This window comes from Poeciliopsis prolifica, unplaced genomic scaffold (assembly GCF_027474105.1).
Source record: "Poeciliopsis prolifica strain line A6 unplaced genomic scaffold, Auburn_PproV2 SCAFFOLD073, whole genome shotgun sequence".
Classification (NCBI taxonomy): Eukaryota; Metazoa; Chordata; class Actinopteri; order Cyprinodontiformes; family Poeciliidae; genus Poeciliopsis; species Poeciliopsis prolifica.
The window spans coordinates 1,557,881-1,582,500 of NW_026562448.1; the positions used below are offsets into that span (position 1 = coordinate 1,557,881).

At 39.1% G+C, this 24,620-nt stretch overlaps 1 pseudogene; it reads right to left on the reverse strand.

Annotated features, from left to right (window-relative positions):
• LOC129352159 (SH3 and multiple ankyrin repeat domains protein 2-like) overlaps positions 1-23,981 on the reverse strand; it is a 161,197-nt pseudogene extending 137,216 nt beyond the window's left edge.
• Positions 23,982-24,620: the final 639 nt, after the last annotated feature.

The following is a 24,620-nucleotide window of genomic DNA, read 5'->3' on the forward strand; positions in this document are numbered from 1 at the left end:
TGACCCAGGAACCACCAGACAGCCGGGTGGTCCAACAGGAAATGACCTCACACAGATCCAGACTGAACGGACCGCTCAGCTCTGCTTCATAGGAAATCAGCCAGCTGACTTTAAAAACCAAAAGTTTGTAATTCTACAATAAAATTCATCAGATTCTTTCACGGTTCAGAGGTTTCTACACACCTGAGCAGGTTGCATCAACAATTCAACCAGCTGAAATGCACAACAATATTCTGCAGTTAGAGCGGTCAGACTTTGGTCAGAGGTCGGGTCAGACTTCGGGTCAGAGGTCAGGTCAGAGGTCGGGTCAGACTTTGGGTCAGAGGTCGGGTCAGAGGCTCCACAAACTCAGTGGCAACTACAGTAAAAGACCTGAGACAAAACCTCTGAGTTCATGTTTCTGCTGCACCCATAAGTCTGATGCACCAGCTTCAGCCACTAACTGTTAGCCGCTAACTGTTAGCTGCTAACTGTTAGCCGCTAACTGTTAGCTGCTAACTGTTAACTGCTAACTTCTCTCTGGGGTTCCTTTCTGCTTCAAACTGATCTGACTGGACTCAGGAAAAGAATATTTTTGTGTTCAAATTGTGCTGAAAAGAGTTGATGTATTAGCAAAGCTATTCAAAGCTAAATTAGCATCCTTATGCTAAACATGTAGCAGCAGCACAGATGCTAATGCTAATGCCTCGGCGCTAATTGAAAGACTACATTAGATTAAAATTTGATCAAATCCATAACCCTGAGCTGTGGAAACTCTGAACCGCATGTGGTGAAACATCAGCAGTTCATCATGGAACCAGGAAGTCCAGTCCTCATCTGGTCCAAACGTTCGTTCTGAGCAGCACCAGAACCATGAGCGTTTCTGACACAGAGATCAACCCGATGACGGCCAACGAGAAAACCAGAGGGATCCAAACGTCTGGAGCCCAGAGGCAGAAACCCGGAGCCAGGATGGAGACATGGCTGTGACACAAATTATTGAAGCAGGAAAAACAGCCTCTGTGTGTGTGCGTGTGTGTGGGTGTGTGTCTGTGTGCGTGTGTGTGTGTGTGGGTGTGTGTGTGTGTGTGTGTGTGTGTGTGGTACAGTAAACTCACACTCCAGGCTCAGCTTCAGGTAGTGTGAAGCTTATTAGAGCTAATTGGATTCTTTAAGTAGCTTCAGCTCGTTATCTGGAAACGTTCAGGAGGCTCGGCTCCTGCAGGGTCTAATTTATCATCATCTGAACGTGAAATACATATCCCATGCCTGACTTTTGATTAAGCTCTCAAACTCTTGTTGTGTGACCAAATCCGACACGCAGTTTGGTTTAATTTCTAAAGGCATGACTTCATCTTGTTTAGCAAGTTAACTTTGTAATTATGCCACAAACTTGAGCCGTACAATGAGACGGAGCAGCACCTGCTGCTGTCTGCTGGGATCTGCAGGAGGAACCAGGACGTCTGGTGCATAATGATCCAGGGTTTCCCTCAGTGGATCATAAACATGGTGGGCCACAGCTGAAGCGTCGCTGCTTTATTTCTAACAGTTCTTGCTTGCTAATGGTGACGGTTCAGTCGGGTTACGTTGGGTATGAAGAGTGTTTAGAAAGTTGCAGAGCAGCTTCACATGCATCCACATTTAAATCATCGCCGCTACGGAAACGACCGCACCAAGGATAAGAGTCTGATCATCATGTTACACACAAACCTCCACAAGTTCAACCATAAAGACCGATTTACAGGTTCATGATGTGAGAGCATTCATCGTTCTGAACAAGTAATAAAGTGTAAGTGTGTTTATCTCACACTCAGATGGATGGATGGATGGATGGATGGATGGATGGATGGATGGATGGATGATGGATGGATGGATGGATGGATGGATGGATGGATGGATGATGGATGGATGGATGGATGGATGGATGGATGGATGGATGGATGGATGGATGGATGGATGGATGGATGGATGGATGGATGGATGGATGGATGGATGGATCAGACCTCAGTAGATGAACTCTTTAAAGAACAAATAACTGATCAGATCCATAAAGAACCTTCATTATTAAAACCCTCTGTGTGCAGAAAGTGGGTCACTCTGCTTCAACCAACAAATGAGATTTTAATGATGCAGAAAGAAATCTAACGATGGATGAGTTTGGGCATCAATCAGAGTAAACCAGGAGGATTTAAACCTGGACCAGTCAGAACACCAACTGGACCAGTCAGAACACCAACTGGACCAGTCAGAACACCAACTGGACCAGTCAGAACACCAACTGGACCAGTCAGAACACCAACTGGACTTTATTTACATCTGAAGTAAAAAGCTGCATAAAACATCTTGATGTCGTTTTTAAAGGTTTTTCTGTTTCAGGGATTTTATTTTCATGTTTAGTGTCAGAGGTCATCTCAGGGTCACTGAACTGGTTTCATCTAAACTTTGCTAAAAAGCTTCAATGAGAAAAAGTTTGATATAGGGACAAAACTGGATCATCATAACGACCCGATTAGTGATCAATAATAACCTAATTAGTGACTAAAATGGTCCAATTAGAGGGATTGTTCTGGACAATATGTCGTGTTGATCTAAATGTTCAGTTTCATTCCTGAACCTTTTTCTGCTTGATAATTAACTTTGTTATTCTGAGCTAAATCATTTCCAGTAATAATATCGCTGAGGAAACCTGAGGTTTTCCTTTTGTTTCCCTTCATTAGTTTGATTGTGATTTAAAAAGATGTTTTTTAAGTTCAGTCTTTTAACTTCAGCAAAGATTTATTTTCAAGCCAAATGAGAGCATGTGAGTCTCTGAGGTGCATTTGGGTTTGATGGTTAGAGAATATCAGGACATCCATAATCTTTCCTCTGGTTACAGAGGAGAGCGGCTGGGACTCCAGTGGGGATAATATTTCCACTTTCTGACGCCGGAGAGTTTTTATCGCTCCTGCAAGCCGGCCGTGATTCACCAACTGCTGTCGGTCATTAACCGACCCACTGAGGTCTCTGCACCTCTGCTGCTGGTTCTGCTGCTGGTTCTGCTGCTGGTTCTGTTGGTTCTGCTGCTGGTGCTGCTGGTTCTGCTGCTGGTTCTGTTGGTTCTGCTGCTGGTTCTGCTGCTGGTGCTGCTGGTTCTGCTGCAGGTTCTGTTGGTTCTGCTGCTGGTTCTGCTGCTGGTGCTGCTGGTTCTGCTGGTTCCGCTGCTGGTGCTGCTGCTGGTTCTGTTGGTTCTGCTGCTGGTTCCGCTGCTGGTGCTGCTGCTGGTTCTGTTGGTTCCGCTGCTGGTGCTGCTGGTTCCGCTGCTGGTGCTGCAGGTTCTGCAGGTTCTGCTGGTGTCGACTTCACAAAGTCCAGGAATCTTTTCTGTTTGGATCCTTAATATCTCTCCATCTATGTTTTGTGGGCAGATTCAGGCCAAATCCAGCTTTTATGTTGCAGTTTCTGGTCGACTGAGGCAAAACAAGCCCACAGCATGATTCCTCCACGCCGTGCTTCACAGTTAATGTTTCTGCATGTTTGACAGAAATCAAAACATTTTGATCCATTGCACAATATGGATCATAATGAACTGACCTTTGCAGAGGAAGAACCAAACGGGCCTGAACCGAACCGGGCCTGAACCGAACCGGGCCTGGACTGAACCGGGCCGCTTCACCCTGAAATTAATCCAACTGCGTTTATCTTGTGTCCTCGTTCTCACTTCTCTGCCAAATTTATTCACTTGGCTGCTAATTTATTTGCTCACTCAAAACTTGGACCCCACATCCCACACACACCCACACACACACACACACACACACACACACCACACACACACACACACACACACACACGTTATTTTCTCCATGTCCCACTTTTATCTGCGCTCGTTTCCCAAACAGACTTTTCAAGCTGGTGTCTCGTTTTCGCTGCCATCTGCGATGTCTCAATGAATTAACAGACTTCCTGATGAAACTGACGAGGCTTTTAGCACAAACCCGAGAATATGCTTCAGAATAAAAGAGGAAAATAAAGACATAAAGTCTCAGCTAAACTGGAAATTACACATCAAGTATTTGGAATCTAAACTGTCCTCAATGAAGTTCAGTCCAGACTCCATGCTGTACATTAACCTCATGATTAACTGACTGTTCAGAGCTTTAGGGTAGCACCTACACATACATTATTACAGCTGTAAATTATGACTAAAGAAAGCAACATGCATCACTCATAATGTTGAATATTTTTATCATATCAATTTACTTTTCTGAAAGCAAAGTGACTTAAAGACACAGATTTAGTTAATAAATCTGTTCGTGTTTAATGACACAAACATTAAACAACGTTTAAGGATTTAAATATGAAATAATATTAAGGAGGAACTTTTGTGTCGCTGCATGTTCAGCTGAAGCAGTGAAAACTTAAAACAGTTAAATATTGATGTAGAAAGGATGATCGCTTGTTGTTTTAACTGGCATTTTGTTTGAGAAAAGGCAAAGTTAAAAGATTAAAATTTACTTCTACCTGCTGGTGAATAACAAGCAGAGGGAAAGTCCTGAAGATTTATCCATTTTGTTTTCCATCTGCTTGTTTGTTCATGTGAAGGTCTGAAATAAACCAAAGCTCAGAAGCAGCAGGTCATGAAACCAAGACGAGACACGACAAGTGGGAAAGTGTCCAATCGATGGCCGAGCGGCCAAGACAGCAATCAATGCAGCTGCTTGAGATAAATGAACCAGATTTAAAGAGCAACATGAGCAGAACAAAGACCAGCCAGCAGAAACAGCGACACGGAGAGCCAATCACACGCAGAGCCAATCACACGCAGAGCCAATCACACGGAGAGCCAATCACACGCAGAGCCAATCACACGCAGAGCCAATCACACGCAGAGCCAATCACACGCAGAGCCAATCACACGCAGAGCCAATCACACGCCTGCTGAGAGCCCAGAACCTGGAGCCGCAGCAGCTCCAGCAACACGATCTGATCAGATCCTCCTGGCCACATCCAGGTGTCTCTGCTGAGTGGCCTAGTTCAAGCACACTGACCTTTTACTGACCCACCAGAGAAACTTTCTGCTTTTTAATAACCAGTAAACTACATGAACACAAATAAATTATTATGTCCAAAGTCAGAAACATAAAACTGAACCAAAACATTTAATCAACATCAAAGGAAGAAATCTATAATGTAGCATTTGAGTTTAATTATGAGAACAAAAATCATAATAAAAGTTCAATATGATCAGAAAGATTATATTGATCTTTGTTCTAAAGCAGCTCAGTCTGTGATCGTTTCCTTTTCCAAATCCAGCTGCTGATAATCTGATGTGTTAAAATATTAACTGTTTATCATTTATGATCATTTATAAAACTGATACATTGATCTCATTATCACTAACAGTTCTGATCTGGTTATGGAGTCAAAGTAACAATAAATCAACTTTTATTGTTCCTAAAATGAAGATAAATAATTAGAATAATTCCCTTCTCTTATCAGATGTTAAGAGAAGGTTCCCTGTGGTTCTAGGGAACCAGAGGGAACCAGAGGCTCTGGCGCCTCAGCGACTCGCTTTAATAAAATCCTAAACAGTTTCCTCTTATTTTATTATGATTATCATCTCTATATGCGGCCATACGCCGGTCACTTTGAGGCTGATGCAGCTGGAAGGAGAAATAAAAGATGTTTCCGTTTTATTCCAATAAAAATCTAAATTACAAACATTTATTTCATACATAATAACATTTGCTTGTAAACAAATATAGATATTTTCTGTATTGATCAGTCATGGATCATATGCAGGAGCTAAAACTTTTTATGGACATAATTTAGTTTTTGATCAAAATTTGACCACATTAATAAACTGATTGGTTGGTTCATGCCAACCAGCAGGGGGCGCTAACAGCTTTGATGAGTGTGTTTCTCCAGCTGCTTCATTATTAAAATCTAAACTGAATAAATCAGATTCATTTGCTTTGATCTGGAAACAGGAAGTGGCAATAAAAACTTTATTAGTTCAGGCTGCAGACAAATGGACGTTAGGAAGTTAACTTTTATCACTTTCATCTAAAGTTAAATACTTAATATTTGCTAATAAAATTTCATCTGAGGCGCATTTCATTTTTCATCTGGCAGAGAAAAATATTCCTGAATCTGAAACATTTCTCTGTCCTCTTGACACCAAAACATCAACAATCACAACAAATTCATCATAAACCCCCAGAGCTGCAGGAAATTAACACTTTATGATGGCAGTGATGCTGCAGCTGCAGCATCTGGGAACCTGAATGCAACACAGCATCTGGGAACCTGAATGCAACACAGCATCTGGGAACCTGAATGCAACACAGCATCTGGGAACCTGAATGCAACACAGCATCTGGGAACCTGAATGCAACACAGCATCTGGGAACCTGAATGCAACACAGCATCTGGGAACCTGAACGCAGCACAGCATCTGGGAACCTGAACGCAGCGCAGCATCTGGGAACCTGAACGCAGCGCAGCATCTGGGAACCTGAACGCAGCGCAGCATCTGGGAACCTGAACGCAGCGCAGCATCTGGGAACCTGAACGCAGCGCAGCATCTGGGAACCTGAACGCAGCGCAGCATCTGGGAACCTGAACGCAGCGCAGCATCTGGGAACCTGAACGCAGCGCAGCATCTGGGAACCTGAACGCAGCGCAGCATCTGGGAACCTGAACGCAGCTCAGCATCTGGGAACCTGAACGCAGCGCAGCATCTGGGAACCTGAACGCAGCGCAGCATCTGGGAACCTGAACGCAGCGCAGCATCTGGGAACCTGAACGCAACACAGCATCTGGGAACCTGAACGCAGCGCAGCATCTATCTGAACTGAACTTCAGCCCTGATAAAAGAAACCAAAAATATTCAGACAAGTTTCCTCCAAATGCAGAAACTTCCCAAAACTTCAGAGCAACAAAACCACCTGAAATCCACCAGGTTGTGTTTATAGCGCCCCCTAGAGAGCACCCATCCTGACCTTTAAAAAGGCTTCCAGGATAAAAACTCAGTTTTTATCTCAGCTGCGTTTTAACTGTGGATGAAAATGAAAAACTGAAATTCTAAAAATACATGAAAAAAGTCAAGAAAAAGTTGAGCTTAAACAAATCTGAGCAGAGAGAAAAGCCCATCATCATCATCATCATCATAGTGATGATGCGTTCGTGTGTCGGAGGTCTCGTCGTTCAGCAGAACGTCAGGCGGATCTACGTACCATTTCAGCCATCGGATCCGGAGGAGAAGAGCTCTGAAGGACGAGGTCCGGCTTCCCGGCGCTTCCTGAGAGGAGAGGAGGAAATGAAATGACCTCATAACGTTCAAATATTAACACATTCAATATTTCATCTGAACAGCAGAAAGTTCAGACATGAAAGAAACGATCAGCTGCAGAAGCTGCTGCAGAAGCTGCTGCAGAAGCTGCTGCAGAAGCTGCTGCAGAAGCTGCTGCAGAAGCTGCTGCAGCCGTCAGTCACTTCACTGGTTTCATCGTTTTAATCACTTCCTGGTTGTTGACATGCTGGGGTTATGCAACATGTTGGACACAAAGAATGAGCAAAACGTCTTTATTTTATGATTTTAACAGAAATGATCAAAATGTTTCCAATTTGGCTGAAGCTTTTCTTTTCCAAACCAATAATCTCCATAAAACCAACAAAATGATGAGCATTTTAAGAACAATCGAGAATATTTCACACAAAAAGAAGCAAATAGAGAGGAATTGTGAATCATAGTTAATATATAATAAATGGGTTTCCTGTACAGTAAGAGGAGGATTTAGCTGAACCTGATTACAGTGATGCTGCCTTCGCATGCCGTCAGATCTCTGAGCGCTGGCGGACAGAAACGAGGAGGAGGAGGAGGAGGAGGGAGGAGGAGGAGGAGGAGGAGAGGAGGAGGAGGAGGAGGAGGAGGAGGAGGAGAAGGAGGAGGAGGAGGAGAAGAGGAGAAGAAAGAGGAGGAGGAGGACAAGGAGAAGGAGGAGGAGGACAAGGAGAAGGAGGAGGAGGAGGAGGAGGAGGAGAGGAGGAGGAGGAGGAGGAGGAGGAGGAGAGGAGGAGGAGGAGGAGGAGGAGAAGAAAGAGGAGGAGGAGGAAAAGGAGAAGGAGGAGGAGGAGGAGGAGGAGGAGGAGGAGGAGGAGGAGGAGGAGGAGAGGAGGAGGAGGAGGAGGAGGAGGAGGAGGAAGAGGAGAAAAAGAGGAGGAGGAGGAGAGGAGGAAGGACTACAAACAGGCAAAAAGCTGAAGATCAAAGATGCAATAAAAATCTGTCATCTGTTCCAGTTCATCTCTGCAGCGCCAAATCCAGAAAGAATCAGTTTCCACAGATTCCTGTGATTCTGTGACCCGATCCGGACGGAAGACGTTCCCAACGTGAACGTTCCCAACATGAAGGTTCCCAACTTGAAGGTTCCCAACTTGAAAGTTCCCAACATGAAGGTTCCCAACATCAACATGTTTCATCTGCTTTTCATCAGCAGGTCCAGGTGAAAACATAAATTGTCAGTAAATTTCACTTTTTGTTTGGATTTCATTTTGGAACAATTTGGATTTTTTTCCACTAATGACCTCTGTGGGTTTCCGTAGTTCGGGGCGGCCATCTTGTTTTCAGGTTCCATTCATTTGGACTTCAGGTCGACTTCATGATGGCTGGCAGGACGAGGCTAAAGGTTTAGATTATGAGAATAAAGTCAGAATATTTGGAATGAGAAGCAGCAACAATGATAATAAAACGAGGATCTTTTGAAGTTATGATGTCAGTTTTATAAATAAGTAAATATTTCATCGCCTGAGCATCAAATTATCATCTGGACTTTGAAACTATTGAGCAGCGACGGAGCTGATCACATCAGCTCAGTGTGAAAGTTCAAGATTTTTCTCATCAAATCGATTTCTGCTCATTTTCAGGATGTTTTCTGGGAATATTGTCTCTATTTTACTAATGCAATGACTTTATTTTCATAATTAAACAAACACTCCTGAGTACAACCAACAAAAAAAACACTTAAAATATTTTCCTGCCCTTGAAAAGAAACATTCAAATCAGAATCTGGAATGAAAAACACTGAGGTTATTTTTGAGCCGGATCTCCCAGCATGCCTTTCAGTAGCAGCAGCAGCAGGTTGTTTGCAGAACAACGTTTTTCCATTTTTCTGCTTCATCAGAGGAACATCGGCGTCTTTCAGGTTGAGCCCAGATTCAGTGTGAAACGACTGAAGGAGGAAACTCTGACCAGTTGTTCCTGATCCGTCTCCTCTTTGGCTCGGCTCCTCTTGGCCGTTTCCTCAGCCAAACCAGATGGTCGGATTTTCCTCCGCCGTCGCTGAGGCCTCAGAAACAACCGACTGGTTTTCAGATGAACGCTCCCATCTTCGCCGTTTGATTTTGCCTACAGAGATTTCTAGCTGCGTTTGCAGCATCATGCAGACGGACATCCCTGCAAATATGATTCACACAAACTTAAATAAGAACAGAAAAAATATTCTATCAACTGAAATTTCACAAAATGTCTGCTGGATTCAAAGCGGCTCCACATTAAAATCAATTCTTTTTAAGATCTCAGCAGCGATGAACATTTCAAATCTTCTGAATTCAATCTTCAACAAGCGTCATAAAAAGCATGTGACGTGTCTTTAAATCTCATTATTGAAATGAAATCTGGATGATTTCATCTGAATCTGTCACCATGAAACATTGCAGCTGCATCAACAGCAGATCTTCATGAGGTACCGACTCCTGCTGAGCTTCTCCTTCGTCCCGTTGGACCTCACTGCGTCTTGTGCAGGAGACTTTTGCCTTGTCCATGTGAACAGCTGCACATGTGAAGCCTTAAAGCTCCGGTTTCAGAGCCGGAGTTTCTTTCTGCTTCAGATCCTTTTCTGTTCACTGGTTTCCAGTTGGGAGCTGAACATCCTGGTCCATTTCCCTCCGTCTCAGGAAACATTCTGGGTTTTTCTTCCTCAGCCTTTGCAGAGACACCTGGACGTGTTTTCCCTCCGTACGTCAGCTTGATGTTTGGAAACTTAGGATTTTCACTCAACTTCTGAAGTATCCTGGCTTTTGTTGCAGCGTTTTAGACTGTTTGATCTATTTTTGTTAAAACTCTCTTCATCATCAGATCCACCCAAAGCGACGCTGCAGCTTCACTTCCCTCCTGAGCGCTTTGTGACGCAGGGCCCCTGCAGTCGGAGCGCAGCGGGTCTGCTGGGGAATCCTGCCAGGATTAAAGATCAGTTTCCACCAGCAGATGGCGCTGGCAGCAGGAGGCCAGATCTCTGCAGCCTGGGCGTGCCTCAGGGCTGGAGCTCGGACCCGTTTGGCTTTAATGGCTGCAGAAGGCAGAATCCAACGCCGCCGCCTCGTAAACACACTTCCTGTTGGCTCCTCCGGGGCCACAGATAAACACGGAGCAGGAAAACAGACGTGCTCCAACCAGGAGCAACCGGCTGAAGCCACAAGTTTACATACACCATGATGAGAAGCAGCAAGACGGTTCACACTGCAAAAACACAAAATTTTACCAAGTATTTTATCTGGTTTCTAATGCAAATATCATATTTCACTTAAAATAAGACTAAACTAAATCACAAAGAACTTTTCAGCAAGTTATACGAGACAGTTTTGAGTCAATAATTCCTTAGCATTGATGAAAACAATGCTAGTTCGTCCATCATATTATTTCAATTATGACATGAGAAAATATTCTGTGATAAATAATTGATTTTCAATCAAATTATTGATTGAAAATAATCTGCTATTCCTTCCTAAAATGTTGCAGATAAATTAGTTTTGTCTCATTTGAAGTGAACCAGAAAATAAACTAAAGACTTTTTTGTGTTTTTGCAGTGCAGACCAAACTTCTGTTGGTGGTAAATTATTTCTGTTTGCTAACAGAAATAAACAGTCGACCTCTGGCAGGTCAACAGTCGACCTCTGGCAGGTCAACAGTCGACCTCTGGCAGGTCAACAGTTGACCTCTGGCAGGTCAACAGTCGACCTCTGGCAGGTCAACAGTCGACCTCTGGCAGGTCAACAGTTGACCTCTGGCAGGTCAACCAGGAAGTTTCTGCTCTGGTTTGATTGGATGGGAAGTGAAAGGAAATCAGCTGAGATGCCGGAAGAATCAGCTGCTCCAGTCGGTTCATCCTGGGAAACTGGATTCACTGGAGCTGATCGGAGCTGAACGGGAACAGGCGGGTTCTGTTTCCGGTTCTGGTCCAATATGTGCAGAATGACCAGAGAGAAAAAAACAGAGACTTCCTGAAGAGTTTGTGCCAAGATGAGAGGAAGAAACATGAAGATCAGGATTACAGACACAGAAAAGCTTCATGTCTGATGGACCTATAATCACAGAGTCCTGCTGGGTTTAATTTAACCAGATGTTCTGGTTCTGGGCTCAGAGAAAAACCAGAACCATGAAGACGACAGAACCCAGCAGACGGGTCGGGGAGAACATCGGCCCGTCTGAACAAACCTGCACTAAACTAACAGAATGCAGCAGCCCACTGTGAAGCACGGCGGTGGCAGCATCATGATGGGTACACTTCAATAACGATCCAGCTTGATTATTTTAGTTATTCTACTGATTATTCGAACGTTTATTCGGATAAAAATTGGCCCATTCTGCAGATTATCAGCTGCAGTTCATAACTCTGACTGCAGGGGCGCACTCACTAATTCCAGCCTGAAGGCATCAAGTTATTCATGTTGAAAATTCATATTTTCTGCGAGTTGTAGAGTTTTTCTGTAACAGAAAGATGCAGACAAACGACTGGCAGCAGATCAGAGAATATTAAATCTTACTTCATTATTTATTGAAAATCTGCTTCACCTCCTGCAATTTGTTTCCGTTTTCAGCCCCAGTGAAACATGCATTTCAGAAAACTGTACTTTTTCAACAGGAAGAGATACTGATCCAGTCTGTTCTTATCAGTCTGGTTTCAGGAAGGAAAGTGAAAGATTGGCTTCCTGAAATAGCCTGGAGTTTAAAAGCGAAGCAGCTCAGAACGGCTCCACTGACTCCTGACCTCTTTCACATCACAAACGTTTCCGCCTCAAACTCGGCACAAACAAACCAACAACGGATTCCCGGCGAGTCTCTGCCAGAAGCTTTGATGCTCGCGGCAGGTGCCGGCTGTTAAACCGTCAAGTATTAATTAAACATCCCTGTAAATGAGACGGTCCGCCCACATGTGTGCTCACACCTGACATTTAGGTAATGCCAGTCCAGCGGCGCTGCGATGAGATGTCAGGGATGAGCGATGCAGCGGCTCAAATTATACGGTTTCATGAAGTCCTGCTGCTGCTTTCATCCTCCGGATCTCAGCTGAATTATTTCTGGAGATGAATCTCTGACTTTCTGAAACTCTCAGCCTCCTCCGTCCTCAACCTCAAAAACTTTGATTCTTTGTTGTTTCACCTTTTCCTCCTGTTGTTTGTTTAAACATGGAGATATTTTCAGCAGACATCCAACCTTTCAGGCTCCAAAGAAACAGAAAATACTCCGAGCAATGGGTCATCAGACTCCAAACTGAAACCAGGAGGGAATTCAAACAATAGAATCAGAAGTCAATATTCATATGAAGCAGATGAATCTCTGCTCTTCTGTTGGTCATCTTGTGAAATAAAGTTCAGAGCCGGAGCATTGAAACTGGTCTGAGTTGAACTCCCAGCAGGGAGGAAGTGCACACACCTCCAAATTGCACAGAGATTCAGATTTGTGAACAGCTAAAAAAAGTTTTGAGTTTTTATGTTTTAAAAATCAGAAGGATTTAGTTTGCGCATCATAATCCTTCTGATGACACCAGAAAACTGAAATGCATCTAAAAGCCTGCACAGATGAAGCAGCAGCATCATGGCGGCGCGTTTCAGGGCAGGATGGAGAGACGACGAATGAAGCTCCATCAGAACCGAGCCGCGTGGAAAAACAGAGAGCAAAGCCAACTGGGCCTTGTGGGACACCGTAAGAGAGAACCAGGGGAATCTACCAGATCTGGAGACAAAGAGTTGAAAATGTTCAGTAAGAAAACAAGTGAAGTTCAGCCAGGTTGGGTTTTTCTTCACCAGAAAACATTTTCATTTCTGATCTGATTTTCATTTACAATATTCAGACAAAATCCAGTTCCTTAAAGTGTCGACTGACCAGGATCTCCTTTCTAGATTCAAGTCGATTGAATTATTACTGACATGCAGGGATCAAAACTTACAGGACGCAGTAAAACAGATCGATGCTGTTGGTTCTGGTCCAGAATGATCCGCAGCACAAAGTGCAGCAATTAGTGCTGATGAGCTCCAGCTGCTGCAGGAAAAGAGCCAAATCAGCTGAACTCAAACTCAGCATCACCTCCACTGGTGAAGCTTTCACACAATGAGACACTCAGGATTTACAACCTGGAGGCTGCGAAGCTTTTCTGACACTTTGTGACTCTGTACTCTGACTCTTTATTCTGATTCTTTACTCTGACTCTTTACTCTAATTCTTTACTCTGACTCTTTATTCCGATTCTTTACTCTGACTCTTTATTCTGATTCTTTATTCTGACTCTTTACTCTGACTCTTTATTCTGACTCTTTATTCTGACTCTTTATTCTAATTCTTTACTCTGACTCTTTACTCTGACTCTTTACTCTGACTCTTTATTCTGACTCTTTACTCTAATTCTTTACTCTGACTCTTTATTCCGATTCTTTACTCTGACTCTTTATTCTGATTCTTTATTCTGACTCTTTACTCTGACTCTTTATTCTGACTCTTTATTCTGACTCTTTATTCTAATTCTTTACTCTGACTCTTTATTCTGACTCTTTACTCTAATTCTTTACTCTGACTCTTTACTCTGACTCTTTACTCTGACTCTTTATTCTGACTCTTTATTCTAATTCTTTACTCTGACTCTTTATTCTGACTCTTTACTCTAATTCTTTACTCTGACTCTTTACTCTGACTCTTTACTCTGACTCTTTATTCTGACTCTTTACTCTGACTCTTTACTCTAATTCTTTACTCTGACTCTTTATTCTGATTCTTTATTCTGACTCTTTACTCTGACTCTTTACTCTGATTCTTTACTCTGACTCTTTATTCTAATTCTTTACTCTGACTCTTTACTCTGACTCTTTACTCTAATTCTTTACTCTGACTCTTTACTCTGACTCTTTACTCTAATTCTTTACTCTGACTCTTTACTCTGACTCTTTACTCTGACTCTTTACTCTGACTCTTTACTCTAATTCTTTACTCTGACTCTTTACTCTGACTCTTTACTCTAATTCTTTACTCTGACTCTTTACTCTGACTCTTTATTCTAATTCTTTACTCTGACTCTTTACTCTGACTCTTTACTCTAATTCTTTACTCTGACTCTTTACTCTGACTCTTTACTCTAATTCTTTACTCTGACTCTTTATTCTGATTCTTTATTCTGACTCTTTACTCTGACTCTTTACTCCGATTCTTTACTCTGACTCTTTATTCTAATTCTTTACTCTGACTCTTTACTCTGACTCTTTACTCTAATTCTTTACTCTGACTCTTTACTCTGACTCTTTACTCTAATTCTTTACTCTGACTCTTTACTCTGACTCTTTACTCTAATTCTTTACTCTGACTCTTTATTCTGACTCTTTATTCTGACTCTTTATTCTAATTCTTTACTCTGACTCTTTACTCTGACTCTTTACTCTGACTCTTTATTCTGACTCTTTACTCTGACTCTTTATTCTGACTCTTTATTCTAATTCTTTACTCTGACTCTTTACTCTGACTCTTTATTCTGATTCTTTACTCTGACTCTTTATTCTGATTCTTTACTCTGACTCTTTATTCCGATTCTTTACTCTGACTCTTTATTCTGACTCTTTATTCTGACTCTTTATTCTAATTCTTTACTCTGACTCTTTACTCTGACTCTTTACTCTGACTCTTTACTCTGACTCTTTACTCTGACTCTTTATTCTAATTCTTTACTCTGACTCTTTATTCTAATTCTTTACTCTGACTCTTTATTCTGACTCTTTACTCTAATTCTTTACTCTGACTCTTACTCTGACTCTTTATTCTAATTCTTTACTCTGACTCTTTACTCTAATTCTTTACTCTGACTCTTTACTCTGACTCTTTATTCTGACTCTTTACTCTAATTCTTTACTCTGACTCTTTACTCTAATTCTTTACTCTGACTCTTTACTCTGACTCTTTACTCTGACTCTTTATTCCGACTCTTTACTCTAATTCTTTACTCTGACTCTTTACTCTGACTCTTTATTCCGATTCTTTACTCTGACTCTTTATTCTAATTCTTTACTCTGACTCTTTACTCTGACTCTTTACTCTAATTCTTTACTCTGACTCTTTACTCTGACTCTTTACTCTAATTCTTTACTCTGACTCTTTACTCTGACTCTTTACTCTGACTCTTTACTCTAATTCTTACTCTGACTCTTTACTCTGACTCTTTACTCTAATTCTTTACTCTGACTCTTTACTCTGACTCTTTACTCTAATTCTTTACTCTGACTCTTTACTCTGACTCTTTACTCTAATTCTTTACTCTGACTCTTTATTCTGATTCTTTATTCTGACTCTTTACTCTGACTCTTTACTCCGATTCTTTACTCTGACTCTTTATTCTAATTCTTTACTCTGACTCTTTACTCTGACTCTTTACTCTAATTCTTTACTCTGACTCTTTACTCTGACTCTTTACTCTAATTCTTTACTCTGACTCTTTACTCTAATTCTTTACTCTGACTCTACTCTGACTCTTTACTCTAATTCTTTACTCTGACTCTTTACTCTGACTCTTTACTCTAATTCTTTACTCTGACTCTTTATTCTGATTCTTTATTCTGACTCTTTACTCTGACTCTTTACTCCGATTCTTTACTCTGACTCTTTATTCTAATTCTTTACTCTGACTCTTTACTCTGACTCTTTACTCTGACTCTTTATTCTAATTCTTTACTCTGACTCTTTACTCTGACTCTTTACTCTAATTCTTTACTCTGACTCTTTATTCCGATTCTTTACTCTGACTCTTTATTCTGACTCTTTATTCTGACTCTTTATTCTAATTCTTTACTCTGACTCTTTACTCTGACTCTTTATTCTGACTCTTTATTCTGACTCTTTATTCTAATTCTTTACTCTGACTCTTTACTCTGACTCTTTACTCTGACTCTTTACTCTGACTCTTTACTCTAATTCTTTACTCTGACTCTTTACTCTGACTCTTTACTCTAATTCTTTACTCTGACTCTTACTCCGATTCTTTACTCTGACTCTTTATTCTGACTCTTTATTCTGACTCTTTATTCTAATTCTTTACTCTGACTCTGTACTCTGACTCTTTATTCTAATTCTTTACTCTGACTCTTTATTCTAATTCTTTACTCTGACTCTTTACTCTGACTCTTTATTCTGACTCTTTACTCTAATTCTTTACTCTGACTCTTTACTCTGACTCTTTATTCTAATTCTTTACTCTGACTCTTTACTCTGACTCTTTACTCTGACTCTTTATTCCGACTCTTTACTCTAATTCTTTACTCTGACTCTTTACTCTGACTCTTTACTCTGATTCTTTATTCTGACTCTTTATTCTAATTCTTTACTCTGACTCTTTACTCTAATTCTTTACTCTGACTCTTTACTCTGACTCTTTACTCTGACTCTTTATTCTGACTCTTTACTCTAATTCTTTACTCTGACTCTTTATTCTGATTCTTTACTCTGACTCTTTATTCTGATTCTTTACTCTGACTCTGTACTCTGACTCTTTACTCTAATTCTTTACTCTGACTCTTTATTCTGACTCTTTATTCTGATTCTTTATTCTGACTCTTTATTCTGATTCTTTACTCTGACTCTTTATTCTGATTCTTTATTCTGACTCTTTACTCTGACTCTTTACTCCGATTCTTTACTCTGACTCTTTATTCTAATTCTTTACTCTGACTCTTTACTCTGACTCTTTACTCTAATTCTTTACTCTGACTCTTTACTCTGACTCTTTACTCTAATTCTTTACTCTGACTCTTTACTCCGATTCTTTACTCTGACTCTTTATTCTGACTCTTTATTCTGACTCTTTATTCTAATTCTTTACTCTGACTCTTTACTCTGACTCTTTACTCTGACTCTTTACTCTGACTCTTTACTCTGACTCTTTATTCTGACTCTTTATTCTAATTCTTTACTCTGACTCTTTACTCTGACTCTATTCTAATTCTTTACTCTGACTCTTTATTCTAATTCTTTACTCTGACTCTTTACTCCGATTCTTTACTCTGACTCTTTATTCTGACTCTTTATTCTGACTCTTTATTCTAATTCTTTACTCTGACTCTTTACTCTGACTCTTTATTCTGACTCTTTACTCTGACTCTTTATTCTGACTCTTTATTCTAATTCTTTACTCTGACTCTTTACTCTGACTCTTTATTCTGATTCTTTACTCTGACTCTTTATTCTAATTCTTTACTCTGACTCTTTATTCTGACTCTTTACTCTAATTCTTTACTCTGACTCTTTACTCTGACTCTTTATTCTAATTCTTTACTCTGACTCTTTATTCTAATTCTTTACTCTGACTCTTTACTCTGACTCTTTATTCTGACTCTTTACTCTAATTCTTTACTCTGACTCTTTATTCTAATTCTTTACTCTGACTCTTTACTCTGACTCTTTACTCTGACTCTTTATTCTAATTCTTTACTCTGACTCTTTACTCTGACTCTTTATTCTGATTCTTTATTCTGACTCTTTATTCTAATTCTTTACTCTGACTCTTTATTCTGACTCTTTACTCTGATTCTTTACTCTGACTCTTTACTCTGACTCTTTACTCCGATTCTTTACTCTGACTCTTTATTTAATTCTTTACTCTGACTCTTTACTCTGACTCTTTACTCTAATTCTTTACTCTGACTCTTTACTCTGACTCTTTACTCTAATTCTTTACTCTGACTCTTTACTCTGACTCTTTACTCTGACTCTTTACTCTAATTCTTTACTCTGACTCTTTACTCTGACTCTTTACTCTAATTCTTTACTCTGACTCTTTATTCTGATTCTTTATTCTGACTCTTTACTCTGACTCTTTACTCCGATTCTTTACTCTGACTCTTTATTCTAATTCTTTACTCTGACTCTTTACTCTGACTCTTTACTCTAATTCTTTACTCTGACTCTTTACTCTGACTCTTTACTCTAATTCTTTACTCTGACTCTTTACTCTAATTCTTTACTCTGACTTACTCTTACTCTTTACTCTAATTCTTTACTCTGACTCTTTACTCTGACTCTTTACTCTAATTCTTTACTCTGACTCTTTATTCTGATTCTTTATTCTGACTCTTTACTCTGACTCTTTACTCCGATTCTTTACTCTGACTCTTTATTCTAATTCTTTACTCTGACTCTTTACTCTGACTCTTTACTCTGACTCTTTACTCTAATTCCTTTACTCTGACTCTTTATTCTGACTCTTTACTCTAATTCTTTACTCTGACTCTTTACTCTGACTCTTTATTCTGATTCTTTACTCTGACTCTTTATTCTAATTCTTTACTCTGACTCTTTATTCTGACTCTTTACTCTAATTCTTTACTCTGACTCTTTACTCTGACTCTTTATTCTAATTCTTTACTCTGACTCTTTATTCTGACTCTTTATTCTAATTCTTTACTCTGACTCTTTATTCTGACTCTTTATTCTAATTCTTTACTCTTACTCTTTATTCTAATTCTTTACTCTGACTCTTTATTCTGACTCTTTACTCTAATTCTTTACTCTGACTCTTTACTCTGACTCTTTATTCTGACTCTTTACTCTAATTCTTTACTCTGACTCTTTACTCTAATTCTTTACTCTGACTCTTTACTCTGACTCTTTACTCTGACTCTTTATTCTAATTCTTTACTCTGACTCTTTACTCTGACTCTTTATTCTGACTCTTTACTCTGACTCTTTATTCTGACTCTTTACTCTAATTCTTTACTCTGACTCTTTACTCTGACTCTTTACTCCGATTCTTTACTCTGACTCTTTATTCTAATTCTTTACTCTGACTCTTTACTCTGACTCTTTACTAATTCTTTACTCTGACTCTTTACTCTGACTCTTTACTCTAATTCTTTACTCTGACTCTTTACTCTGACTCTTTACTCTGACTCTTTTACTCTAATTCTTTACTCTGACTCTTTACTCTGACTCTTTACTCTAATTCTTTACTCTGACTCTTTATTCTGATTCTTTATTCTGACTCTTTACTCTGACTCTTTACTCCGATTCTTTACTCTGACTCTTTATTCTAATTCTTACTCTGACTCTTTACTCTGACTCTTTACTCTAATTCTTTACTCTGACTCTTACTCTGACTCTTTTACTCTAATTCTTTACTCTGACTCTTTACTCTAATTCTTTACTCTGACTCTACTCTGACTCTTACTAATTCTTTACTCTGACTCTTTACTCTGACTCTTTACTCTAATTCTTTACTCTGACTCTTTATTCTGATTCTTTATTCTGACTCTTTACTCTGACTCTTTATTCCGATTCTTTACTCTGACTCTTTATTCTAATTCTTTACTCTGACTCTTTACTCTGACTCTTTACTCTGACTCTTTATTCTAATTCTTTACTCTGACTCTTTACTCTGACTCTTTACTCTAATTCTTTACTCTGACTCTTTATTCTGATTCTTTACTCTGACTCTTTATTCTGACTCTTTATTCTGACTCTTTATTCTAATTCTTTACTCTGACTCTTTATTCTGATTCTTTATTCTGACTCTTTATTCTGACTCTTTATTCTAATTCTTTACTCTGACTCTTTACTCTGACTCTTTACTCTAATTCTTTACTCTGACTCTTTATTCTGACTCTTTATTCTAATTCTTTACTCTGACTCTTTACTCTGACTCTTTACTCTGACTCTTTATTCCGACTCTTACTCTAATTCTTTACTCTGACTCTTTACTCTGACTCTTTACTCTAATTCTTTACTCTGACTCTTTACTCTAATTCTTTACTCTGACTCTTTACTCTGACTCTTTACTCTAATTCTTTACTCTGACTCTTTATTCCGATTCTTTACTCTGACTCTTTATTCTGACTCTTTATTCTGACTCTTTATTCTAATTCTTTACTCTGACTCTTTACTCTGACTCTTTATTCTGATTCTTTACTCTGACTCTTTATTCTAATTCTTTACTCTGACTCTTTACTCTGACTCTTTATTCTGACTCTTTACTCTAATTCTTTACTCTGACTCTTTACTCTGACTCTTTATTCTAATTCTTTACTCTGACTCTTTACTCTAATTCTTTACTCTGACTCTTTACTCTGACTCTTTACTCTGACTCTTTATTCTGACTCTTTATTCTAATTCTTTACTCTGACTCTTTACTCTAATTCTTTACTCTGACTCTTTATTCTGATTCTTTACTCTGACTCTTTATTCTGACTCTTTACTCTGATTCTTTACTCTGACTCTTTATTCTAATTCTTTACTCTGACTCTTTACTCTAATTCTTTACTCTGACTCTTTACTCTAATTCTTTACTCTGACTCTTTATTCTGATTCTTTACTCTGACTCTTTACTCTGACTCTTTACTCTAATTCTTTACTCTGACTCTTTATTCCGATTCTTTACTCTGACTCTTTATTCTGACTCTTTATTCTGACTCTTTATTCTAATTTTACTCTGACTCTTTATTCTAATTCTTTACTCTGACTCTTTACTCTGACTCTTTATTCTGATTCTTTACTCTGACTCTTTATTCTGACTCTTTACTCTAATTCTTTACTCTGACTCTTTATTCTGATTCTTTATTCTGACTCTTTATTCTGATTCTTTATTCTGACTCTTTATTCTGACTCTTTACTCTGACTCTTTATTCCGATTCTTTACTCTGACTCTTTATTCTGATTCTTTATTCTGACTCTTTATTCTGATTCTTTACTCTGACTCTTTACTCTGACTCTTTATTCTAATTCTTTACTCTGACTCTTTACTCTGACTCTTTATTCTAATTCTTTACTCTGACTCTTTACTCTGACTCTTTATTCTGATTCTTTACTCTGACTCTTTATTCTGACTCTTTACTCTAATTCTTTACTCTGACTCTTTATTCTGATTCTTTACTCTGACTCTTTATTCTGACTCTTTACTCTGACTCTTTATTCTGACTCTTTATTCTGACTCTTTACTCTAATTCTTTACTCTGACTCTTTACTCTGACTCTTTATTCTAATTCTTTACTCTGACTCTTTATTCTGATTCTTTACTCTGACTCTTTATTCTGATTCTTTATTCTGACTCTTTATTCTGACTCTTTATTCTAATTCTTTACTCTGACTCTTTATTCTGATTCTTTATTCTGACTCTTTACTCTGACTCTTTATTCTGACTCTTTACTCTGACTCTTTATTCTGATTCTTTACTCTGACTCTTTATTCTGACTCTTTACTCTAATTCTTTACTCTGACTCTTTATTCTAATTCTTTACTCTGACTCTTTATTCTGATTCTTTACTCTGACTCTTTATTCTGATTCTTTACTCTGACTCTTTATTCTGATTCTTTATTCTAATTCTTTACTCTGACTCTTTACTCTAATTCTTTACTCTGACTCTTTACTCTGACTCTTTATTCTGACTCTTTACTCTAATTCTTTACTCTGACTCTTTATTCTGATCTTTATTCTAATTCTTTACTCTAATTCTTTACTCTGACTCTTTACTCTGACTCTTTATTCTAATTCTTTACTCTGACTCTTTACTCTAATTCTTTACTCTGACTCTTTACTCTGACTCTTTATTCTAATTCTTTACTCTGACTCTTTATTCTGACTCTTTACTCTGACTCTTTACTCTAATTCTTTACTCTGACTCTTTACTCTGACTCTTTACTCTGACTCTTTACTCTAATTCTTTACTCTGACTCTTTACTCTGACTCTTTATTCTGATTCTTTATTCTGACTCTTTATTCTGATTCTTTATTCTGATTTTTTACTCTGACTCTTTATTCTGACTCTTTACTCTGACTCTTTACTCTAATTCTTTACTCTGACTCTTACTCTGACTCTTTACTCTGACTCTTTACTCTTCTTTATTCTGACTCTTTATTCTGATTCTTTATTCTGACTCTTTACTCTGACTCTTTACTCTGACTCTTTACTCTGATTCTTTATTCTGACTCTTTATTCTGATTCTTTATTCTGACTCTTTACTCTGACTCTTTACTCTGACTCTTTACTCTGATTCTTTATTCTGACTCTTTATTCTGATTCTTTATTCTGACTCTTTACTCTGACTCTTTACTCTGACTCTTTACTCTGATTCTTTATTCTGACTCTTTATTCTGATTCTTTATTCTGACTCTTTACTCTGACTCTTTACTCTGACTCTTTACTCTAATTCTTTACTCTGACTCTTTACTCTGACTCTTTATTCTGATTCTTTATTCTGACTCTTTATTCTGATTCTTTATTCTGACTCTTTACTCTGACTCTTTATTCTGATTCTTTATTCTGACTCTTTATTCTGATTCTTTATTCTGACTCTTTATTCTGACTCTTTACTCTGACTCTTTACTCTAATTCTTTACTCTGACTCTTTACTCTGACTCTTTATTCTGACTCTTTATTCTGACTCTTTACTCTGACTCTTTACTCTGACTCTTTACTCTAATTCTTTACTCTGACTCTTTATTCTGACTCTTTACTCTGACTCTTTACTCTAATTCTTTACTCTGACTCTTTACTCTGACTCTTTATTCTGACTCTTTATTCTGATTCTTTATTCTGACTCTTTACTCTGACTCTTTATTCTGATTCTTTATTCTGATTCTTTATTCTGACTCTTTATTCTGATTCTTTATTCTGACTCTTTACTCTGACTCTTTACTCTGACTCTTTACTCTGATTCTTTATTCTGACTCTTTATTCTGATTTTTATTCTGACTCTTTACTCTGACTCTTACTCTGACTCTTTATTCTAATTCTTTACTCTGACTCTTTACTCTGACTCTTTATTCTGACTCTTTATTCTGATTCTTTACTCTGACTCTTTACTCTGACTCTTTATTCTGACTCTTTATTCTGATTCTTTATTCTGACTCTTTACTCTGACTCTTTACTCTGACTCTTTATTCTGATTCTTTATTCTGATTCTTTATTCTGACTCTTTATTCTGATTCTTTATTCTGACTCTTTACTCTGACTCTTTACTCTGACTCTTTACTCTGATTCTTTATTCTGACTCTTTATTCTGATTCTTTATTCTGATCTTTACTCTGACTCTTTACTCTGACTCTTTATTCTAATTCTTTACTCTGACTCTTTACTCTGACTCTTTATTCTGACTCTTTATTCTGATTCTTTACTCTGACTCTTTACTCTGACTCTTTACTCTAATTCTTTACTCTGACTCTTTACTCTGACTCTTTATTCTGACTCTTTATTCTGATTCTTTATTCTGACTCTTTATTCTGATTCTTTATTCTGACTCTTTACTCTAATTCTTTACTCTGACTCTTTATTCTGACTCTTTATTCTGACTCTTTATTCTGATTCTTTATTCTGACTCTTTACTCTGACTCTTTATTCTGACTCTTTATTCTGATTCTTTATTCTGACTCTTTACTCTGACTCTTTACTCTGACTCTTTACTCTAATTCTTTACTCTGACTCTTTATTCTGATTCTTTATTCTGACTCTTTACTCTGACTCTTTATTCTGACTCTTTACTCTGATTCTTTATTCTGACTCTTTACTCTAATTCTTTACTCTGACTTTACTCTGACTCTTTACTCTGACTCTTTACTCTAATTCTTTACTCTGACTCTTTATTCTGACTCTTATTCTGACTGGAGCAAATTAAAATAAAGTGCAAATCAAATCTTCACGTTGCTTTAAACCACAGAAACAGGTGAAAGAATCTCTGGAGCATTTTCTGTTCGCTGAGGGGAAACAGAAGATCCCAGTGATGCTCACCTTGACCGTGGTTCTGGTTCCTGTTCGGCCTGGACTGGTCCCTCCTCTCCGGGCTGCGGCTCCTCCTAGAGCCGCTCCATGCAGCTCCGCGCTGGGAAACTTCCAGGCAAAGAGCGGCTCTGCGGACCGGAGCCGGAAAACCTCCGAGCAGAAATTCAATCCGAGGCGACAGCAGTGAGCGGCTCCGAGCGGCGCGTCTCCCCGCCAGCAGGAGGCAGGCGGAGCTGGAGGAGAGAGAGAGAGAGAGAAAGAGAGAGAGAGAGAGAGAGAGAGAGGAGAGAGAGAGAGAGAGAGAGAGGAGAGAGAGAGAGAGAGAGGAGAGAGAGAGAGAGGAGAGAGACAGAGAGAAGAGAGGAGAGAGAGGAGAGAGAGAAGAGAGAGAGAAGAGAGAGAGGAGAGAGAGAGAGAGAGAGAGAGAAGAGAGAGAGAGAGAGGAGAGAGAGAGAGAGAGAGAGAGAGAGGAGAGAGAGAGAGGTAGGGGCGTTGGCGCTGCTCAGGTGGAGGACATGATCATCTGATTCCCAGAGAGCAGAAATACAACCGGAACCGGAGCGGAAGATCATTTACAGGCTCAGATTCCAGCGAGTTCTGATCCAAACACATGGTCTGATATGAACATGGCTCTCTGCCCAGGGCGGCAGGCC